The sequence below is a fragment of the Lissotriton helveticus genome, chromosome 6 (genome assembly GCF_964261635.1).
Source record: "Lissotriton helveticus chromosome 6, aLisHel1.1, whole genome shotgun sequence".
Classification (NCBI taxonomy): Eukaryota; Metazoa; Chordata; class Amphibia; order Caudata; family Salamandridae; genus Lissotriton; species Lissotriton helveticus.
In genome coordinates this window covers 1,932,858,783-1,932,878,738 of record NC_136067.1, presented here as the reverse complement: position 1 = coordinate 1,932,878,738, position 19,956 = coordinate 1,932,858,783, and the positions used below count along the sequence as shown (strand labels likewise).

General features: G+C 49.9%; 1 protein-coding gene across 5 annotated transcripts in view; it reads right to left on the bottom strand.

The window, feature by feature from the left end:
* Window positions 1–19,956, bottom strand: part of NCOA1 (nuclear receptor coactivator 1) — a 986,743-nt gene that overhangs the window by 639,734 nt on the left and 327,053 nt on the right. The window contains exons 1-2 of one of the 5 annotated variants that reach the window (XM_078649917.1): window positions 14,842–15,174; window positions 11,558–11,661 (exon numbers count right to left, since the gene is read on the bottom strand). The exons of 3 other annotated variants lie outside the window; for them this stretch is intronic. The gene's annotated coding sequence lies outside the window, so the exon portion shown is untranslated. Of the gene's footprint in view, window positions 1–11,557; window positions 11,662–14,841; window positions 15,175–19,956 lie in introns of those variants that run through there. One more of the 5 variants, XM_078649915.1, reaches the window with a different exon arrangement.

The window sequence follows — 19,956 nt, the reverse complement described above, 5'->3', positions numbered from 1 at the left end:
CATATACATCTTCATTTTTTTATTAAATAGTGATATATGCCAATTCCCTTTCTGATAGATTATATTTTAGTGGCACAATTAAGATCACATTTGTTTCCTTGTGTATCACTGGCCAAACATTCTAATTCTTCATGTCTTGTAACAATCAGATGGAATGGATACAATTCGACTCGGCTAATTGGATTGAAACATGTGCAAATACAGCATAGCTAATAGATTTTGATCAATAGTAACCACTATCGTTCAAAATATATCTGATTGTTACAAGCCATGATGAATTAGAATGTTTGGCCAGTGATACATAATGAAACAAATGTGATCTCTATTTTGGATTATGTCATTATTAATGTACATTGATCATTTTTTTGCATAACTTGCCTTTTTTATACTATTAAAATGTTTTTGATATAGACCTTGATCTGGGTTTTTGTTTTTCCATTTGTTTGCCCATATTTTCAACAGTTGCCTAAGTAGTTATATATACATTTGTTAGATCATCTAGAAGCACCAGCACCTTGAAAGCTCAAATATTTCAGAAAAAGAAAACCTACAACATAGTCTTCTCCGGATTGGCCCCTAGAATTTGGAGCTCCCTGCCCCCTGAAATCAGACTGATCCCTTCAATCAATTAATTAAAAAAAGAAGTCAAACTGCTTTTAATGAACAAATCTCTACCCTGAAACCACAAACACATTCTCTGGATACTGATATGATGCTGGTCTCCAACCAGGGCTTGCACGCCATCTGAGTACTGGTTTATAACTCACTGTCCCACTCCTGATTTGCAACGGACATTGTCAGTGTTTATGTTTATTGGTTATCTATTTTCTATATATTGAACTGTCTGTAAAGCGCTCCGATACCATTCTAGGGTCAAGTTTGCGCTATATAAAACTTTATAAATTAAAAAAAAAAATAAGATGAGGTTTGGGATGAGTATAAGGAGAAATGGAGGAGGAAAGAATCGCTAGGAATGGATTAGGAAGCTCATAGTAGTAAAATTAATTTTTAGGCAAAAGAGAGATAGGTGAAGGAAGAATTTAGAAGGGTTGTTTGGGAAATCATATGTTCATTTTAGATTGACATCTGTAAAAGACTAGATGTGACACCAAATGTTACAGTGTTTAGAAGCAGGGATGGTGTTTGTGAAGTTTCAGTTCAGGAAGTCTTTAAAGCACTAAAGCTCCTTCTTTCCTTAATAAAGGGGAATGTGACTGCTTGGGGTGGGAACAGAATCCCAAAGGCTTCAGAAGTGCTGCCTAAAAAGAGACTGCGAGAAGCTAATTTGGTTCAAGAACCTGTGGATTTGAAGGTCGAGTGCTTCCTTGTCCGTGGGAGAGCAGTGAACACCAGAGATCTGTAGTTTCTGGGACAAACATTTAAAGGAGCTTTTGTGCACTGCATTGTATGTCAGTGTTTTGAAGGGGCATCTAGCGTCCGGTGGAAGCCAGTTTAGGTTTGATTTGAAAGCGCAGGTGAATGAATGGCCATACGTTTTCTAAAACAAAATGCATTAAAAACTGAACTGCTGTTAACCCTAAACAACAAAAAACGCCATTGAAAATAATGTGTTAGACCACAGTGATGGAGCTCCAGGCAGGCTATGCAAACTTTGTTTGAAACCTACGCAACTTCTAGATTCAGATTTTTAAATGGAATCTGAGATCTCTATGGTAAGAAACATGTTTCTGGCAGATAAAAATGTTTCGGCAAATCTTGCCATATATATCTCGTAAGAGCACCACCCTCATTCAGTGTAGGATGGACTAATACAAAGCCATCTAGCTTGGCCTCCCGGTGAAATGTTACAGAGGACTTCGGGTAGTACAAAATATTGCCACCTGGCTTTCACGCGGGGCCAAATGTAGGGACCACATTACCCACATTCTAGGTCCCTCCACTGGCTACCAATTAAAAAAAAGTAATACTCAAATCTAGTAGCAGCTCCTCCACAATGACTGAGGAGCATCGCCCTACTGCCTGACTCAGAGCCAGCAAATGTAAAATAAAACTATGTTCTTCCATCGTTTTATTTTGCATCTGCCGGCTCTTAGCCAGCTATGTTGGGAGGTGCAGGCCGAGGCATGGGAGGGGGGAGGAGGAGTGCTAGTGCACTACACTCCCTAAGTGCTCATGTGTGTTTGGCCGTCCGTTTCAGGCTGACCAAAACACACATGCGCACTTAGGTTTTCTCCAGCCCAGCTGCATTGAGCAGTGAGGCTGGAGAAACGCCACAGACTCCCTGGTCTGAGCATGGCGTCATTCCAGTCCGCTCAGACCAATCCCCGCGCTGTGGCACGACGAGACGCGATGATGGAGGCGGCCGGCAGCAAAAGGTAAATTTTTTTAATATTTAATTTTTCAACCTCCACCCACCCCGGCACAATCCCACTTGCCTCACCACCCTATGTTTATGGTGGCGGCTGCTGCTCATATCCCTGACCACGGTACACAGGATTATACACAAATCTTCCCCTATATTCTTTGTTGCAAATTTTTAACTTCATAACTCCTAAACCACAATGTGCACTGCTGGTCAAATACTGCTGGAATTCCCCAAGAGAAAAACAGCAACCTTTGGAGATAGAGCTTTTTCCAGTGGCAGCAACAAATGAATGGAACAAACGACCCTTTTATTTAGAGATATATATATATATACACACACACACACGAAAATACATATATATATATATATATATTTTTTTTTTAAACCAGCAATGTCCTTTCTTTTTTCTTCTTATCAGCTACATGTTGCATTATCTTCAATGACATCATGAAGCTTTGAGCATGCACAGTCATTTAGTTTTAAAAGCATTTACTTTCCCCCACCACCGGCCCTCTATGTATTGCTATTTATATGTCTGCCTATACAAATGTTACCTCCGTGATGCTCATTTAAATGTACATGCATTGCTTCCATAACCAAAAATTCTTAGCATGTAAACTGAGCCCTATGTAAAACAGCCTGCTACACCTTTGACTATTGTTGCGACACCAAGTAGCTGCAATGAAATAAATCTTTGTTATCAGTTGAGAAGCAATAAAAACATGCATCTGTGATCAAGTGGACATTATTAGCCTTTCTGCTCATAAATCTAAAGGCTTTCTGACTGCTCATTTCCTAAATCCCCATGACAGGTGAGATACAAGGGCTATTCTCTGGGTGCTGCACACACCGACACTAAGGTGAGAACTGCCCTGCAGCAGGAGGCAAAGCTAGTTCTGGTCACATTTTCATGACAAGTGTACGATTCCTTCAGGCACCACCTTTGGTGGTGCAGGCAGCACCCGATGACTAAACTGATAGTGCCAGCCAGAGATACAGCAGGGGCCGGCTTCAGACCAGCCACCTTGCTGGTGGGACCCGCTACTAGCGCCTTGTCAACGTTCTTTACAACAAGATACAGAGACCACTCTTGACAAGGTTCAAGAACGGATTCCAGTTATGGCCCTTCAGGGTTTGGAGCGAAAGAAACTCAAGGTTACGTTAATACTATTTACACCAACTGTTGTATGTATTGATAGAGTTAGAGGGGCATCTAAAGCAAAAAACACTAACATCTCCATAACAGCAAAGGGCAGAAGCAGCAGTCTGAAACCTTGAGATGCCAACAAGGCAAGGCCTGAAGAAGGTTATAGTGGAACTTCAACCCATAGCTACACAGCAAGACACACTGAAATGCAGCAGGGGCTGCGGAAATAGGCCCTGGTCCGGAAGTGAATGAATCTGGACGTCTGTCGCCTAGAAGCACTTAAATGACGCTTACACACGAACTTGTAGTAAGTAACCTTTCAGTGCGTGATCTGCTCCTGGTGAACTGTGGTACCTGAAGCTCGCACACTGTGGACGTAAGGCGGGCGTCTTTACGTACACGGATCTACCTCTGAGAGAAGAGTTACTTTGTAAAGGAGGTTGCCGCGGTTCCCACCGTTGCCGTGCAGCACATCAACCCATATGTTCTCAAGATACATTCTGGAAAAGGCCCGGCGTGGTGCCCCATTAGAATAGTAGCATAAATCTGGAAACGTCTCCATCTGCAGGCGACGGCCTTGGGCAGGTCCGAGGGGGACCGAATGCCACATCAATGCGTCGGTTCCACCCTGCGCCCTAGAAGAGTTTAAAGAAGGCCCCGCCAACGAAAGCCCCCCACGCACGGACAAGCGGCAGCTAGTGGAAAAGTAAGTTATCATCTATTCAATAAGGCAGTGGCGGCTGGTGACATTGGAAAGGGTGAGGCGTAAAACAATTGTCGTACTTTACTGCGGCGAGCGGCCGATCCTTAACTACCTACAGGGGGGTCGGGAGGTCTACCCCCTGAGAATTTTTTTTTAAAAGAGTGGACAAATGGGGCATTTTCAAGCAAACCAGAAGGTGCTAGAGGCGGGGAGAAGGCTACCGGCTGAGGCAGAAGCAGGGGAACAGGTAAAGTTGGGGGCCAGCAGTGGTGGAATGCAGGGCAGGGATACTTGTGATGAATGGTTCTGCATCAAACATCAGCTGAAATCCAAAATGCTGTCCCAACAACGGAACTTCCTAGCAATGGACCCAGTAAATGGAGTTGAGTTTCACAGCACCAATCCATCACAGTGACTCAAATGAACACTCAGAGATTTCTGCAGGAAAGAATGTCTATTTTGAGGAAGAAGCCTACACTTTAAACCATTTACAATGTTTAGATTGTCTTTTCATCTCCAGCATGTTGCGCCACAAATCAGGCACACCGTGAACAGTGCTTGTTACATGGCGAAAAAATGACATATCCTGAAAATTCAGTCAAGCTTTGGCAAAGCCAGTAAATCTGGCTTTTCCACGAACATGGTTATAATAGCGTTACTACAGCTACTACTACACCACTAGTATGGCTACTAACTCTGCTAATGATAACACTACTTACTATTATAATGTAAACGTATATTTATATAGAATGTGCTTGCACTTATGATGATACCTACCATGAATAAAAGGAAGTATTTCTATATAGCCAAAAGGTTACAACTGATGAAGTTCTGCTTTACAGCACACTGATACCCTGAATACACGCCCTGTTGAGGATTTTTGAGGTCCGTGCTTGTGGGCTGTACTACCGGGGAGATTGTAGGGGTGTATGGAGAGAATTCAACTACAAGAAACAGCTGTATAAAACATTCAGGTAGTTGAACATTGTTTTCCACGCGACAATAATTAAGTATATCCTTTTCATTTCATTACATTCTTAAGCCCAGAGCAGATAATTACGCTGTCGATAGTCACCAAAGTAAGAAATATGGACTAACAACCTTGTTCGTTGGAAGAAAAGTGCCATTAAGATGGCATAAATGGGTTTTCAAGGTTTTTCTCACTTTAATGGGCACCCTATTTGAAAACAATCCTTGCCCGATTAACCACACAGCACGTAGCATAGAAACATTAAATACAATCTGAGATGCTTCGAAGAACTTTCTAGTGCCTACAATGCCAATCCCCATAAATTATAATCCGTCGGAAACATTTACTGTTGTCCGGAGTGAGGCCGATCTCGCCACAGGCACGGTGGAACAGGAGCAGCAATGTGAGGGCACAGTACACATATATTCATTCTAGGTTTACACACACACACACGAAAGTTGCGGCTCGCAATACTCGCGAGGTGGGGGTGGGGCCCAGGGAAGTTTAAAATTAAAATATAATAAAAGAAAACTTACCGGTCCGCGCCGACTCTGCTCTGCTGCTCCTGGGCAGGGGTCCTGTGCTCTTCAACAAACAGGAACAGCCGCGACGTCACCAGGGCTCGACTGGGAACCAAAACCAGCCCTGGCAAAGTGCTTGGCCGGCCCCCTTCCCCTCCCCCCCGGTGGGCTGGGGGTGTGACCGAGCTCTTTGCCGGGGCCGGTTTTCGGCCGATTTTGTAGCTAAAATGGCCCCCAGGGGCCCAAAACAGGCCCCCCACCCTTGCGGCGCACCGGGGAATTTTGCCCGGTGCCCGCAACGGCCAGTCCGGCCCTAGACGTCACAGCCAACCCCTCTACTGACTGCTCCAGCAGCGCCCGGATTGGTTCTGGCTTGAGGGCAGGGATACTCCCTGCCCATAGGAGACCGGGGGCTGCAGCATGAAGCAACCCTCGGTCTCTTAAGGGGAAGGCTAGTCCACAAGTTCGGGCTGATCGTAAAAATGACCAGCCCAAAAACGAACATGCACACTATTGCTGTGACTGTCTAGTGCGCTGCTGTCACTCCACTCCCCGAGTGCTGCCGCAGCCCCGTCCTCACCCCCTTCAGCATCCCTCGTTCTACTTCTCCGACGCTAATTCCAATCAGGAGTTCTGATTGAAATTAGCGTCATAGAAGTAGAACGAAGAATTTGAATGGGGCTGTGGCATTAGTGGGGCAACGCCCCAGCACCCCCCAATGGACGCACCGCCACTGCAATAAGGTCTATTTAAGTTTCCTTTGTGTGCATTCTAGATAGATTCACCTAAAGCCGAGCGGATAGCTCCGTGAGTTTAACACTTTCACCTCGGCCATGCAATGATCTTCGGGTTAAGAGGGGGAACCCCTGCCAAGGCGTCTCAACCATCTATCCCAAAGTTGGTAAAACCAATACCATTGTAACATTATTTACAGTGCTTAGAAAGCAGCAAAGTGCCGTTTAACCCATTTAACGCGGGTGCGGGCGTTCTAAAGGGTAGACGGGGCTGCGTCGGCCAACGGTCATGCGCAGCACCAGGGAGGGACTACTTGCGTCGGCTGTTGGCAGACGCGAGCAGGCCCGGACTGGCCGTTGCAGGCACCGGGCAATCCCCCGGTCGGCCGCATGGGTGGGGGCCGATTTTGTTACAGGGCCGTTTTTTGCAGCATAGCTGCAAAAACGGCCCTGTAACAAAATCGGCCGAAAACCGGCCCTCGCAAAGAATGCGGTCGCACCCCCAGGGGAGAGGGGGGGGCCGGCTGAGCACTTTGCCAGGGCCGATTTCGGTCCCCAGTCCGGCCCTGGACGCGAGCACGGAAGACGCTCTATAACAAAATATGTTATTATTCTTGCGATACTAACAGAACTAGAACAAAGTTATTATTTTATGCATGGATTTCTTCACATTTAAGGCGTGGAAAAAGAAGTACCTGGCCTGAAACTGGCCATCTCACTAGTTCCGAGTGCTAACAGGTACTTCCTTTGACCTACATATCACACTTAAAACTAAACCTACACATGTGGGATCTGTCGCTTCAAAGTAGGGGTGTACAGCGTATCTCAGCAGGGCCAGAGTCAAGTCAAACTTCCAGAATCACCAATGACTTTGTAAATGGCATCGTCTAGATTCACTGTACATGTATTTAATTTATGTGCATATTCTGAAACCAGGGCATTGGCCTAGCGCTCCTGCACTGACGTGAAACGCTGCTGCCTTCTTAAAAGAAGGCACTCTGTACATCCAGCCTGCGGTGTCTGGACAACGGAGCCTGCTCGAGCAGGACCTATGGCACAGCATCATTCTGTACATCAAGACACGGTGCCTGGGCGCCCCCGCCAGCTACAGAGGGACCTATAGCACATCACCATTCTGTACATGAAGCCTGAATTGCATGGGCGCCCCGGCCTGCTCTAGAGGGACCTAAGCACATCACCATTGTGTACATCAAGACTGCGGTGCCAGGGCGCCCCTGCCTGCTCCAGAGGGACCTAAGGCACATCACCATTCTGTACATGAAGCCTGCGGTGCCTGCTCCAGAGGGACCTATACCACAGCATCATTCTGTACATCAGCCTGCGGAGCCTGGGCGCCCCGCCTGCTTCAGAGGGACCTAAAGTACATCACCATTTTGTACATGAGACCTGTGGTGCCTGGGTGCCCCTGCCTGCTCCAGAGGGACCTATAGCACAGCACCATTCTGTACATCAGGCCTGCGGTGCCTGGGAGCCCCCGCCTGCTCCAGAGGTACCTATAGCACAGCACGATTCTGTTCATCAGGCCTGCGGTGCCTGGGAGCCTCCGCCTGCTCCAGAGGGACCTAGAGCACAGCACCATTCTGTTCATCAGGCCTGCAGTGCCTGGGTGCCCCCGCCTGCTCCAGAGGGACCTAGAGCACAGCACGATTCTGTTCATCAGGCCTGCAGTGCCTGGGAGCCTCCGCCTGCTCCAGAGGGACCTGTAGCACAACACCATGCTGTACATCACAACTGGGTGCCCCTGCCTGCTCCAGAGGGACCTGTAACACAGCACCATTCTGTACATGAGACCTGTGGTGCCTGGGTGCCCCTGCCTGCTCCAGAGGGACCTATAGCACAGCACCATTCTGTACATCAGGCCTGCGGTGCCTGGGAGCCTCCGCCTGCTCCAGAGGGACCTAGAGCACAGCACCATTCTGTACATCACACCTGGGTGACCCTGCCTGCTCCAGAGGGACCTGTAACACAGCACCATTCTGTTCATCATGCCTGCAGTGCCTGGGTACCCCCGCCTGCTCCAGAGGGACCTGTAGCACAACACCATGCTGTACATCACACCTGGGTGACCCTGCCTGCTCCAGAGGGACCTGTAACACAGCACCATTCTGTTCATCATGCCTGCAGTGCCTGGGTACCCCCACCTGCTCCAGAGGGACCTAGAGCACAGCACCATGCTGTACATCAAACCTGGGTGCCCCTGCCTGCTCCAGAGGGACCTAGAGCACAGCACCATTCTGTTCATCAGGCCTGCAGTGCCTGGGTGCCCCCACCTGCTCCAGAGGGACCTAGAGCACAGCACCATTCTGTACATCAGGCCTGCAGTGCCTGGGTGCCCCCACCTGCTCCAGAGGGACCTAGAGCACAGCACCATTCTGTACATCACACCTGGGTGCCCCTGCCTGCTCCAGAGGGACCTAGAGCACAGCACCATTCTGTTCATCACACCTGGGTGACCCTGCCTGCTCCAGAGGGACCTATAACACAGCACCATTCTGTTCATCACACCTGGGTGCCCCCACCTGCTCCAGAGGGACCTAGAGCACAGCACCATTCTGTACATCAGGCCTGCAGTGCCTGGGTGCCCCCACCTGCTCCAGAGGGACCTAGAGCACAGCACCATTCTGTACATCACACCTGGGTGACCCTGCCTGCTCCAGAGGCACCTATAACACAGCACCATTCTGTACATCAGGCCTGCGGTGCCTGGGAGCCTCCGCCTGCTCCAGAGGGACCTAGAGCCCAGCACCATGCTGTACATCAAACCTGGGTGCCCCTGCCTGCTCCAGAGGGACCTGCAGCACAGCACCATTCTGTTCATCAGGCCTGCAGTGCCTGGGAGCCTCCGCCTGCTCCAGAGGGACCTGTAGCACAACACCATGCTGTACATCACACCTGGGTGCCCCTGCCTGCTCCAGAGGGGCCTGCAGCACAGCACCATTCTGTACATCAGGCCTGCGGTGCCTGGGTGCCCCCGCCTGCTCCAGAGGGACCTTTAGCACAGCACGATTCTGTTCATCAGGCCTGCAGTGCCTGGGTGCCCCCGCCTGCTCCAGAGGGACCTGTAGCACAACACCATGCTGTACATCACAACTGGGTGCCCCTGCCTGCTCCAGAGGGACCTGTAACACAGCACCATTCTGTTCATCATGCCTGCAGTGCCTGGGTACCCCCGCCTGCTCCAGAGGGACCTAGAGCACAGCACCATGCTGTACATCAAACCTGGGTGCCCCTGCCTGCTCCAGAGGGACCTGCAGCACAGCACCATTCTGTTCATCAGGCCTGCAGTGCCTGGGAGCCTCCGCCTGCTCCAGAGGGACCTAGAGCACAGCACCATGCTGTACATCACACCTGGGTGCCCCTGCCTGCTCCAGAGGGACCTGCAGCACAGCACCATTCTGTTCATCAGGCCTGCAGTGCCTGGGAGCCTCCGCCTGCTCCAGAGGGACCTGCAGCACAGCACCATTCTGTACATCAGGCCTGCGGTGCCTGGGAGCCTCCGCCTGCTCCAGAGGGACCTAGAGCACAGCACCATGCTGTACATGAGGCCTGCACTGCCTGGGTGCCTCTGAGTACCTGAAAGGCCATTCCGTAGATCAAGCCTCGGTGCCTGGCTGCGAGCCTGCTTCATTGCTCACAGTCACGGCGTACAATCTAACTGCGCTGAATTATGAGACAATAGAAGCCACTGCAGAAGCAATTATGGATGCAATCCAACAAACAACTCGATTACCTGAGAGCATCAGTGCGAGCATTAAACCAAGCAAGCAAGGCGTCACTTGCTGCTGCCTCCTGGAAAGTGCCGCAGGGTCAAGTGCAGACGTCCAGTAAGAGGGATGCGGCGTCTATCTTTAAAACAGGGAGTTGCCAAGAAGGTCCTCGGTGGAAAACATGCACAATTGTCGACTCAATAGATCGGTTTGAGGGCTGTCTCCAATTGCCTCTGGCTAGGATACTGCTGTGCCCTAGACCCTTAGACAAAGATCACCCCCTGTTTGGTCCAGAAGAGGTCAGTGTTTCAAGCCTTGGCCCAGACTGGGTGGGTGCCTGTTTGTGCTTTTCAGCAGTAAAGGTAACCGGTAAAAACAATGAACCATGGTAAAATGGCAAGCGGTCCCAAGCAGGCAGAGACCTGCATACAGACATCTGTAGAGGAGCAATCTCAGAGTGAAGGAGATGTTAAGAAAGTCAGCCGCATGTGCATTGATAGCAATGCAAAACAAAATCACAAGGCAACTACAGGCGGACGTGCAACAGATGTCATCACAAGGGAGAGAGGGACAGTGGAACAGAATAGCCTGCCAGAGAATACTACATGAGTGCACAGGCACACTACATTGTGCTACTAGGGGATGGGAGATTACCAGCACTAGCAAATGCCGCCTAACCTAAATTGTTTCCCTGTGAATTATCGTATAGTGCTGTGTGTTGCCTTTGAGAAAGCTTAGTGTGCTAACATGTGCAAAGGACACAGTTTGATTGCTAGAAAAATAAGTGGCGATCCAAACACGTGAGATGATTATCCATGTCTAAAATTCCAGAGATCGCTCCTTGTTCCTAAAAAAAATCTCAGTTTAAGGCAAGCCTGAAAAGTTCAATTTTCAGGAGTTTTTTAAGGTGGTAGGTTCAGCTCTTGGGCTGAGGTCAAGGGTATTCTAGACCCTAGGTCCTTGCACACCCAGGGATCTGCCACCGTGTTTCATCTTCTGAAAGGGTTGTTGGCTGATCCGACGTGTAGACCTTGAGCAAAGGTCTCTGGTGGGAGTGCACTGAGGTATGAGGTTAAGGCACTTAGGAAGACGACTATACGAAGGTCAGGCCAGGAACTGTCAACGATGCCAGATATCAATGCAAAGTATTAATAACATCATAACTAGAGACGCCCATTTATACATGAATCCAACCCCTGTGTTCAAATCCTATGCCGCCTGACATCACTAGAGCAGGAGCCTCCATGCTCCTCACAAACAGACCCAAACTTTTCAACAGGGTTATCCCGGACGCTTACTGAAAAGTGTACCACCCACTTCTCCCCTCAACGTGCATAGAAATAACCTTGTGGTGGCACTAAACCGAATGAATACATAGATGATGCAAGTACAGCCGCAAGGAAAAATCAATATGGAAACAAAACTGACCGTAGTCTGTCTTCAACATCCCTGGAAGGTCTTCCGTGGGCACCTATGATGAAGACACATAGTTCTGCCTCAAAGGGAGCAATGCATAAATATGGAGAATCACTCTGCAAAATAGCATCAAGAATGTAACATCAGCTCGTGAATTCCTTCTTTTTCCCAAAAATTAAATAGTGTGTATACATTTTTTTTTCTAAGGAGTTTATGAATATATTTTAGTCCCTATTTTAAAGTGTTGTTTTTAACTGCTGCTGCTAAGGGGGAATGAAAACCTTAATTATTAATTTGCTAATTTGCTCCTTGGAGTTCTGTCTGGCTTACAATTTTCTGCTGCTACACGATTCGCTTTATCTAAAAATTGGTCCTATTTTAAGGCTGATATTGTATACTATCCTTATGTTTACACATTTATGCTGCTTTTTAAATGCACTTTGCACAGAATTGGATCATGTCTTGCTGTTATTAGTCATTGCCAGGGAAAAACAGTTGTTAGTCAGAAATGTTTCAGTTAACTCCTTAGAACCTGTTCTGTTTATAATTATTTGCTGCTCCACGTTGCACTTTATTTGATTTAGATTTACTGTGAAGTCGATATTGCATTGTATTCCATTTTCTACAAAGTTGCATATGTATTTAAATTGATGTCCCTTGTCGATTAATGAATACCCTTGTCTCCTCCTGCGTATCCGGCGCTACTGATTGTTCCCATTTGCTCGTAACCCTTCTATTTTTCTGTGTTATGGAAAATTGAGAATTGGCCATGAAGGAGCACGTTTCTTGATGATGGGCTTTTTTGAATTTAATACTACCATTGCTAAATAGTTATAAATTCTGTGTTTAAGCGTACTTTGATACAATGATGCTAGAATTTGATTTTTAAATATTTTATTCTATTTACGATGGCAATAAACTGAGTTAGTATTTTAATCTGTATTTATATAATAATAGTGCGTATTTTTTAAGTGGACCTCATCAGAGATCCAAATTCTTAATACAAATTAAATTGAATTGAAATCACTCTGCACAGGGCCGCATGATCACTGCAGAGGACCTGCCCTGACATAGAAGATGCACCAAGAGGAAGGGCGGGAAGGGCTTGACAGTCGAGATAGCACCACAGTGTCAGATACATAGCAATAAGTCATCCCCACAGGCTGAAAACACAGCCTCAAACTCTTCATGACAACCCTCTCTTGAGAAACCTGGGTCAGACTCCAAGAAAGGCTAGGGAAACGGCCTCCAGACGTAGGACTGATCAGACGGCGAGGACATCTGATCACAGAGATCGCCTCCCAGGCCATCTGAGAGCATGCAGCAACCAATGCAGGTCTGCAGGAGAGCACACAAAGAGTCCGTTCAGGTGCTGACTGCCTTTGACACAAGAGGACAGTGGGCTCCAAAACAGCCTATGACTGCAAGGCATGGCGTTCAACTCCCAAGTGCTTAAAGCTTTACTTCATTTGTGGAGTTTCAAAGCCTGCAGCCAAGCCCTCGCAAAGGTAATATGTCAGCGTAGGTCAGAACTCCTGAATCAATAAAATACACAAATAAAGAGACAGCCCACTGACGCGATACTACTCTGCTGCATGCACAAGTGTTGCCACGTGCATTTGATGGTGCTTAAGTGCACTGTTTTAAAGGCGGTAGAGTAAATTAAAAGGCAGTAAGGTGAAAAGGGCTGCCACTCCGGCAGAGCCCGCATGCTGCAATGGGGCCTATTACTTACAGCAGCCTGGGTGTGTTCCACTCCGGCCCTTGTGAGGCGTCACATACATTGCACGTGTAACGTTCACATACATCACGGTGGGTGTCAGACGGACAGCAACCATGGACTCGGGCGCTTGCACGAATTATGAGAGGTGCGAGCCGCATGTGCTTCTCTGCTGCGAAATGGAAAGTGTTTCAGAGTGTTCACTGTATTCGCACTCCAGGCAACACATCTCAGTAGGTTGCAAGTGCCCCCAGAGGCCTCTAGGCTATGAGCTTTGAATTCCCCTTTCATTCTTGCTGTTGTAAAAATAAGCACAAATACATTGGATAATAAGAAGTATTACTAAAGACCTTGGACACAATACAACTTGGGGCATCCGCTGTACAAATCCTAAATATTAGGATTTCGCACTGTTGGTTTGTGACTTTTTCTGGGAGTGGATGCTTGTCCGCAACATAACAGATGTCTAAGGATTGTCGAAAAAACGGAGTCTTAACGCTCCACTGTGTCCCAGCTGGGTGTGTGGTTTGCCAGAGCTGTTACACATCCATATGGTACGAGTGTGTGATGGTAAAAGGACGATCATACCGTACAGCAGCTATAACAAGCGAAGCTCCAGTGGAGATGAGGGGCTTCCATACCAGACGGCAATAGAGAGTCAAGAACTGCCTGTTCTCCTTTTGCATTCTAGATAAATTAACTATATATTGCATTCAGTGTTGTCCATTTTCATCTCATTTGATCTGGCATCAAATACTTTTGAAAGATTATATATTATATATATACATACACATATATATATACTTTTTATAGGGGCTTTCAACCCCCCTTGTCCTATGGTCTGTTATTGTGATATTCAGTTCTCTTCCATCCACTACCATGAAGAGAAAAGGGGCCGCCCACGTCATACATAGTCTAATTTCACAGAGTGACTGCCCTATTACAAGGAGCAATGCGTTGAAGCTCCCTTCAGTGCCAGGGACTAGGGCAAGGGCAAGGTATGCTTCCGAGACCTAAACAATATTCATGTGTTTAGCAATGTTTTCTTTTGTAAAATGACAGGGTCCAGCATCTACCCAACAATAACGTTCTGCAAAAACCATGATGAAAAATAAAAACAGTCATTGACAAAGTCAAAATGCTGACTGCCAACGCCAGAGCTATATACTTTGCCAATCAATGCTTAACATGCAACTACTACTGAAATACAATCGGATTTTAAACCCACACACTTTCCACCTATATAAAAGAGACGTAAAAAAAAGATACATTGCTGCTGCACAACACTTCATTTTTACATAGCGCATATTTACAGTCTGAGGCACAGGCAGTAAAGCTGTCTTGATCGGAATCACATGCTGTTTAGGACGCATTAAAACAGGGCGCTTCAAACTCTGCAGTTTAGCCCACATTTCATCTTCTAACATTCTCCGAGTTTGCGAACCCCTGCCCCTTCATCGAAGGCACACATTCGAGCACAACAACAACCCGAGCAGGGCTTGTGGCTCGGAGTTGTGCTTGTAAATAGTGCGCAGCTCAGCAGCCGCTCGCTGTAAACATGCATTCGGGTATTTACCATCGGAGGTGCCCCAGCCGGGCTGAAGGCTGCTGCTTGGCGCCGGTTCCTATGGAGACTAATGTGGGCCATAAGCTGGCACGATCAGCAGAGCGCCCGCCGCGCCTCCCTGTAAACTTGGGCAGCCTCCATACTGTACAGGGCTCGGCATCGGCGCAGGCGGAGCAGGCTCCGGCCGAGCACCCCGGGCCGGACGACAACACCCCGCGGCGGGCTGGGGGGCTGGCGGTCTGCGGGCGGGGGCTTCAGGGCGCGGGCGGAGTGGGGACGAAGCTCCCGCTGCAGCGCTGCAGAGCTGCCTCGTCACTCGGCTTCCTCCTCCTCGTACAGTACACTTTACCCACAATACACCGAGGGCCAGGCAGACTGGCACACTCTGCTGCTGGCTGTTTACAGCTCCGAGGGCCAGGCGCGTGCACTCCTACTGCTTTATATACAGCTCCGAGGGCCAGGCGCACCTCTCCTACTGCCTTATATACAGCTCAGAGGGCCAGGCGCACCTCCCCTACTGCCTTATATACAGCTCTGAGGGCCAGGCACACCTCTCCTACTGCCTTATATACAGCTCAGAGGGCCAGGCGCACCTCCCCTACTGCCCTATATACACAGCTCTGAGGGCCAGGCGCACCTCCCCTACTGCCCTATACACAGCTCTGAGGGCCAGGCGCACCTCCCCTACTGCCCTATATACACAGCTCTGAGGGCCAGGCGCACCTCTTCTACTGCCTTATATACAGCTCCGAGGGCCAGACGCACCTCCCCTACTGCCCTATATACAGCTCCGAGGGACAGGCGCACCTCCCCTACTGCCCTATACACAGCTCTGAGGGCCAGGCGCACCTCTTCTTCTGCCTTATATACAGCTCTGAGGGCCAGGCGCACCTCTTCTACTGCCTTATATACAGCTCTGACGGCCAGACGCACCTCCCCTACTGCCCTATATACAGCTCTGAGGGCCAGGCGCACCTGCCCTATGTACAGCTCTGAGGGCCAAGCGCACCACTCCTACTGCCCTATATACAGCTCTGAGGGCCAGGCGCACCTCTCCTACTGCCCTATATACAGCTCTGAGGGCCAGGCGCACCTCCCCTACTGCCCTATATAAAGCTCAGAGGGCAAGGCACATGCACTTCTGCCCTATACACAGCTCTGAGGGCCAGGCGCACCTCTTCTACTGCCTTATATACAGCTCTGAGGGCCAGTTGCACCTCCCCTACTGCCCTATATACAGCTCTGAGGGCCATGCGCACCTGCCCTATGTACAGCTCTGAGGGCCAAGCGCACCACTCCTACTGCCCTATATACAGCTCTGAGGGCCAGGCGCACCTCTCCTACTGCCCTATATACAGCTCTGAGGGCCAGGCGCACCTCCCCTACTGCCCTATATAAAGCTCAGAGGGCAAGGCACATGCACTTCTCCTGCCATATACACAGCTCTGAGGGCCAGGCGCACCTCTTCTACTTCCTTATATACAGCTCCGAGGGCCAGATGCTCCTCCCCTACTGCCCTATATACAGCTCTGAGGGCCAAGCGCACCACTCCTACTGCCCTATATACAGCTCTGAGGGCCAGGCCCACCTCTCCTACTGCCTTATATACAGCTCTGAGGGCCAGGCGCACCTCTCCTACTGCCTATATACAGCTCTGAGGGCCAGGCGCACCTCTCCTACTGCCTATATACAGCTCCGAGGCCAGGCGCGTGCACCCCTACTGCCTTATATACAGCTCCGAGGGCCAGGCGCACCTCTCCTACTGCCTTATAGACAGCTCCGAGGGCCAGGCGCACGCTCTGCTACAGCATTATATACAGCTCTGAGGGCCAGGCGCATGCACTCCTACTGCCTTATATACAGATCTGATGGGCAGGCGCACGCACTCCTACTGCCCTATACGCAGCTCTGAGGGCCAGGCGCACCTCTCCTACTGCCTTATATACAGCTCCGAGGGTCAGGCACACTTATCCTACTGCCTTATATACAGCTCCGATGGACAGGCGCACCTCTCCTACTGCCCTGTTTACAGTTCTGAGGGCCAGGCGCACGCTCTTCTACTGCCTTATATACAGCTCCGAGGGCCAGGCGCACGCTCCTCTACTGCCTTATATACAGCTCCGAGGGCCAGGCACACCTCTCCTACTGCCATATATACAGCTCTGAGGGCCAGGCGCACCTCTACTACTGCCTTATATACAGCTCCGAGGGACAGGTGCACGCTCTTCTACTGCCCTGTTTATAGTTCCGAGGGCCAGACGCACCTCTTCTACTGCCTTATATACAGCTCTGAGGGCCAGGCGCACGCTCTGCTACTGCCTTATATACAGCTCTGAGGTCCAGGCGCACCTCTCCTACTGCCCTGTTTACAGCTCTGAGGGCCAGGCGCACGCTCTTCTACTGCCTTATATACAGCTATGAGGGCCAGGCGCACGCTCCTCTACTATGGATGGGTATCCTGTTAGAAATCGCAGGTATCCATCAATGTATCTTCACATTCACTAGATGAGTTGACACTTACTTCTGTTAGTTTAATGGACCACACATAGATTTTGTTAGACCCTCTGACACTTTTGTGTTTTATGTATTCAGTTAGGGAATGTGTCTTTGATTGGTCTGTAAACTCTCTTAGGCCCTCCCTCACCATATTGTTTCTTCTGCATGCTCCTCTACTGCCTTATATACAGCTCCGAGGGCCAGGCACACCTCTCCTACTGCCTTATATACAGCTCTGAGGGCCAGGCGCACCTCCCCTACTGCCCTATATACAGCTCCGAGGGCCAGGCGCACCTCCCCTACTGCCCTATATACAGCTCAGAGGGCAAGGCGCGTGCACGCCTACTGCTCTATACACAGCTCTGAGGGCCATGCGCACCTCTTCTACTGCCTTATATACAGCTCTGAGTGCCAGACGCACCACCCCTACTGCCCTATATACAGCTCTGAGGGCCAGGCGCACCTGCCCTATATACAGCTCTGAGGGCCAATCGCACCACTCCTACTGCCCTATATACAGCTCTGAGGGCCAGGCCCACCTCTCCTACTGCCATATATACAGCTCCGAGGGACAGGTGCACGCTCTTCTACTGCCCTGTTTATAGATCCGAGGGCCAGAAGCACCTCTTCTACTGCCTTATATACAGCTCTGAGGGCCAGGCACACGCTCTGCTACTGCCTTATATACAGCTCTGAGGACCAGGCGCACGCATTCCTACTGCCCTTTACGCAGCTCTGAGGGCCAGGCACACGCTCTGCTACTGCCTTATATACAGCTCTGAGGGCCAGGCGCACGCTCTGCTATTGCCTTATACACAGCTCCGAGGGCCAGGCGCACCTCTCCTATTGCCGTATATACAGCTCCGAGGGACAGGCGCACGCTCTTCTACTGCCCTGTTTATAGTTCTGAGGACCAGACGCACCTCATCTACTGCCTTATATACAGCTCTGAGGGCCAGGCGCACGCTCTGCTACTGCCTTATATACAGCTCCGAGGGCCAGGCGCACCTCTCCTACTGCCTTATATACAGCTCTGAGGGTCAGGCGCAAGCTCTGCTACTGCCTTATATACAGCTCCGAGGGCCAGATGCTCCTCCCCTACTGCCCTATATACAGCTCTGAGGGCCAAGCGCACCACTCCTACTGCCCTATATACAGCTCTGAGGGCCAGGCCCACCTCTCCTACTGCCTTATATACAGCTCTGAGGGCCAGGCGCACCTCTCCTACTGCCTATATACAGCTCTGAGGGCCAGGCGCACCTCTCCTACTGCCTATATACAGCTCCGAGGCCAGGCGCGTGCACCCCTACTGCCTTATATACAGCTCCGAGGGTCAGGCGCACCTCTCCTACTGCCTTATAGACAGCTCCGAGGGCCAGGCGCACGCTCTGCTACAGCATTATATACAGCTCTGAGGGCCAGGCGCATGCACTCCTACTGCCTTATATACAGATCTGATGGGCAGGCGCACGCACTCCTACTGCCCTATACGCAGCTCTGAGGGCCAGGCGCACCTCTCCTACTGCCTTATATACAGCTCCGAGGGCCAGGCACACTTATCCTACTGCCTTATATACAGCTCCGATGGACAGGCGCACCTCTCCTACTGCCCTGTTTACAGTTCTGAGGGCCAGGCGCACGCTCTTCTACTGCCTTATATACAGCTCCGAGGGCCAGGCGCACGCTCCTCTACTGCCTTATATACAGCTCCGAGGGCCAGGCACACCTCTCCTACTGCCATATATACAGCTCTGAGGGCCAGGCGCACCTCTACTACTGCCTTATATACAGCTCCGAGGGACAGGTGCACGCTCTTCTACTGCCCTGTTTATAGTTCCGAGGGCCAGACGCACCTCTTCTACTGCCTTATATACAGCTCTGAGGGCCAGGCGCACGCTCTGCTACTGCCTTATATACAGCTCTGAGGTCCAGGCGCACCTCTCCTACTGCCCTGTTTACAGCTCTGAGGGCCAGGCGCACGCTCTTCTACTGCCTTATATACAGCTATGAGGGCCAGGCGCACGCTCCTCTACTATGGATGGGTATCCTGTTAGAAATCGCAGGTATCCATCAATGTATCTTCACATTCACTAGATGAGTTGACACTTACTTCTGTTAATTTAATGGACCACACATAGATTTTGTTAGACCCTCTGACACTTTTGTGTTTTATGTATTCAGTTAGGGAATGTGTCTTTGATTGGTCTGTAAACTCTCTTAGGCCCTCCCTCACCATATTGTTTCTTCTGCATGCTCCTCTACTGCCTTATATACAGCTCCGAGGGCCAGGCACACCTCTCCTACTGCCTTATATACAGCTCTGAGGGCCAGGCGCACCTCCCCTACTGCCCTATATACAGCTCCGAGGGCCAGGCGCACCTCCCCTACTGCCCTATATACAGCTCAGAGGGCAAGGCGCGTGCACGCCTACTGCTCTATACACAGCTCTGAGGGCCAGGCGCACCTCTTCTACTGCCTTATATACAGCTCTGAGGGCCAGACGCACCACCCCTACTGCCCTATATACAGCTCTGAGGGCCAGGCGCACCTGCCCTATATACAGCTCTGAGGGCCAATCGCACCACTCCTACTGCCCTATATACAGCTCTGAGGGCCAGGCCCACCTCT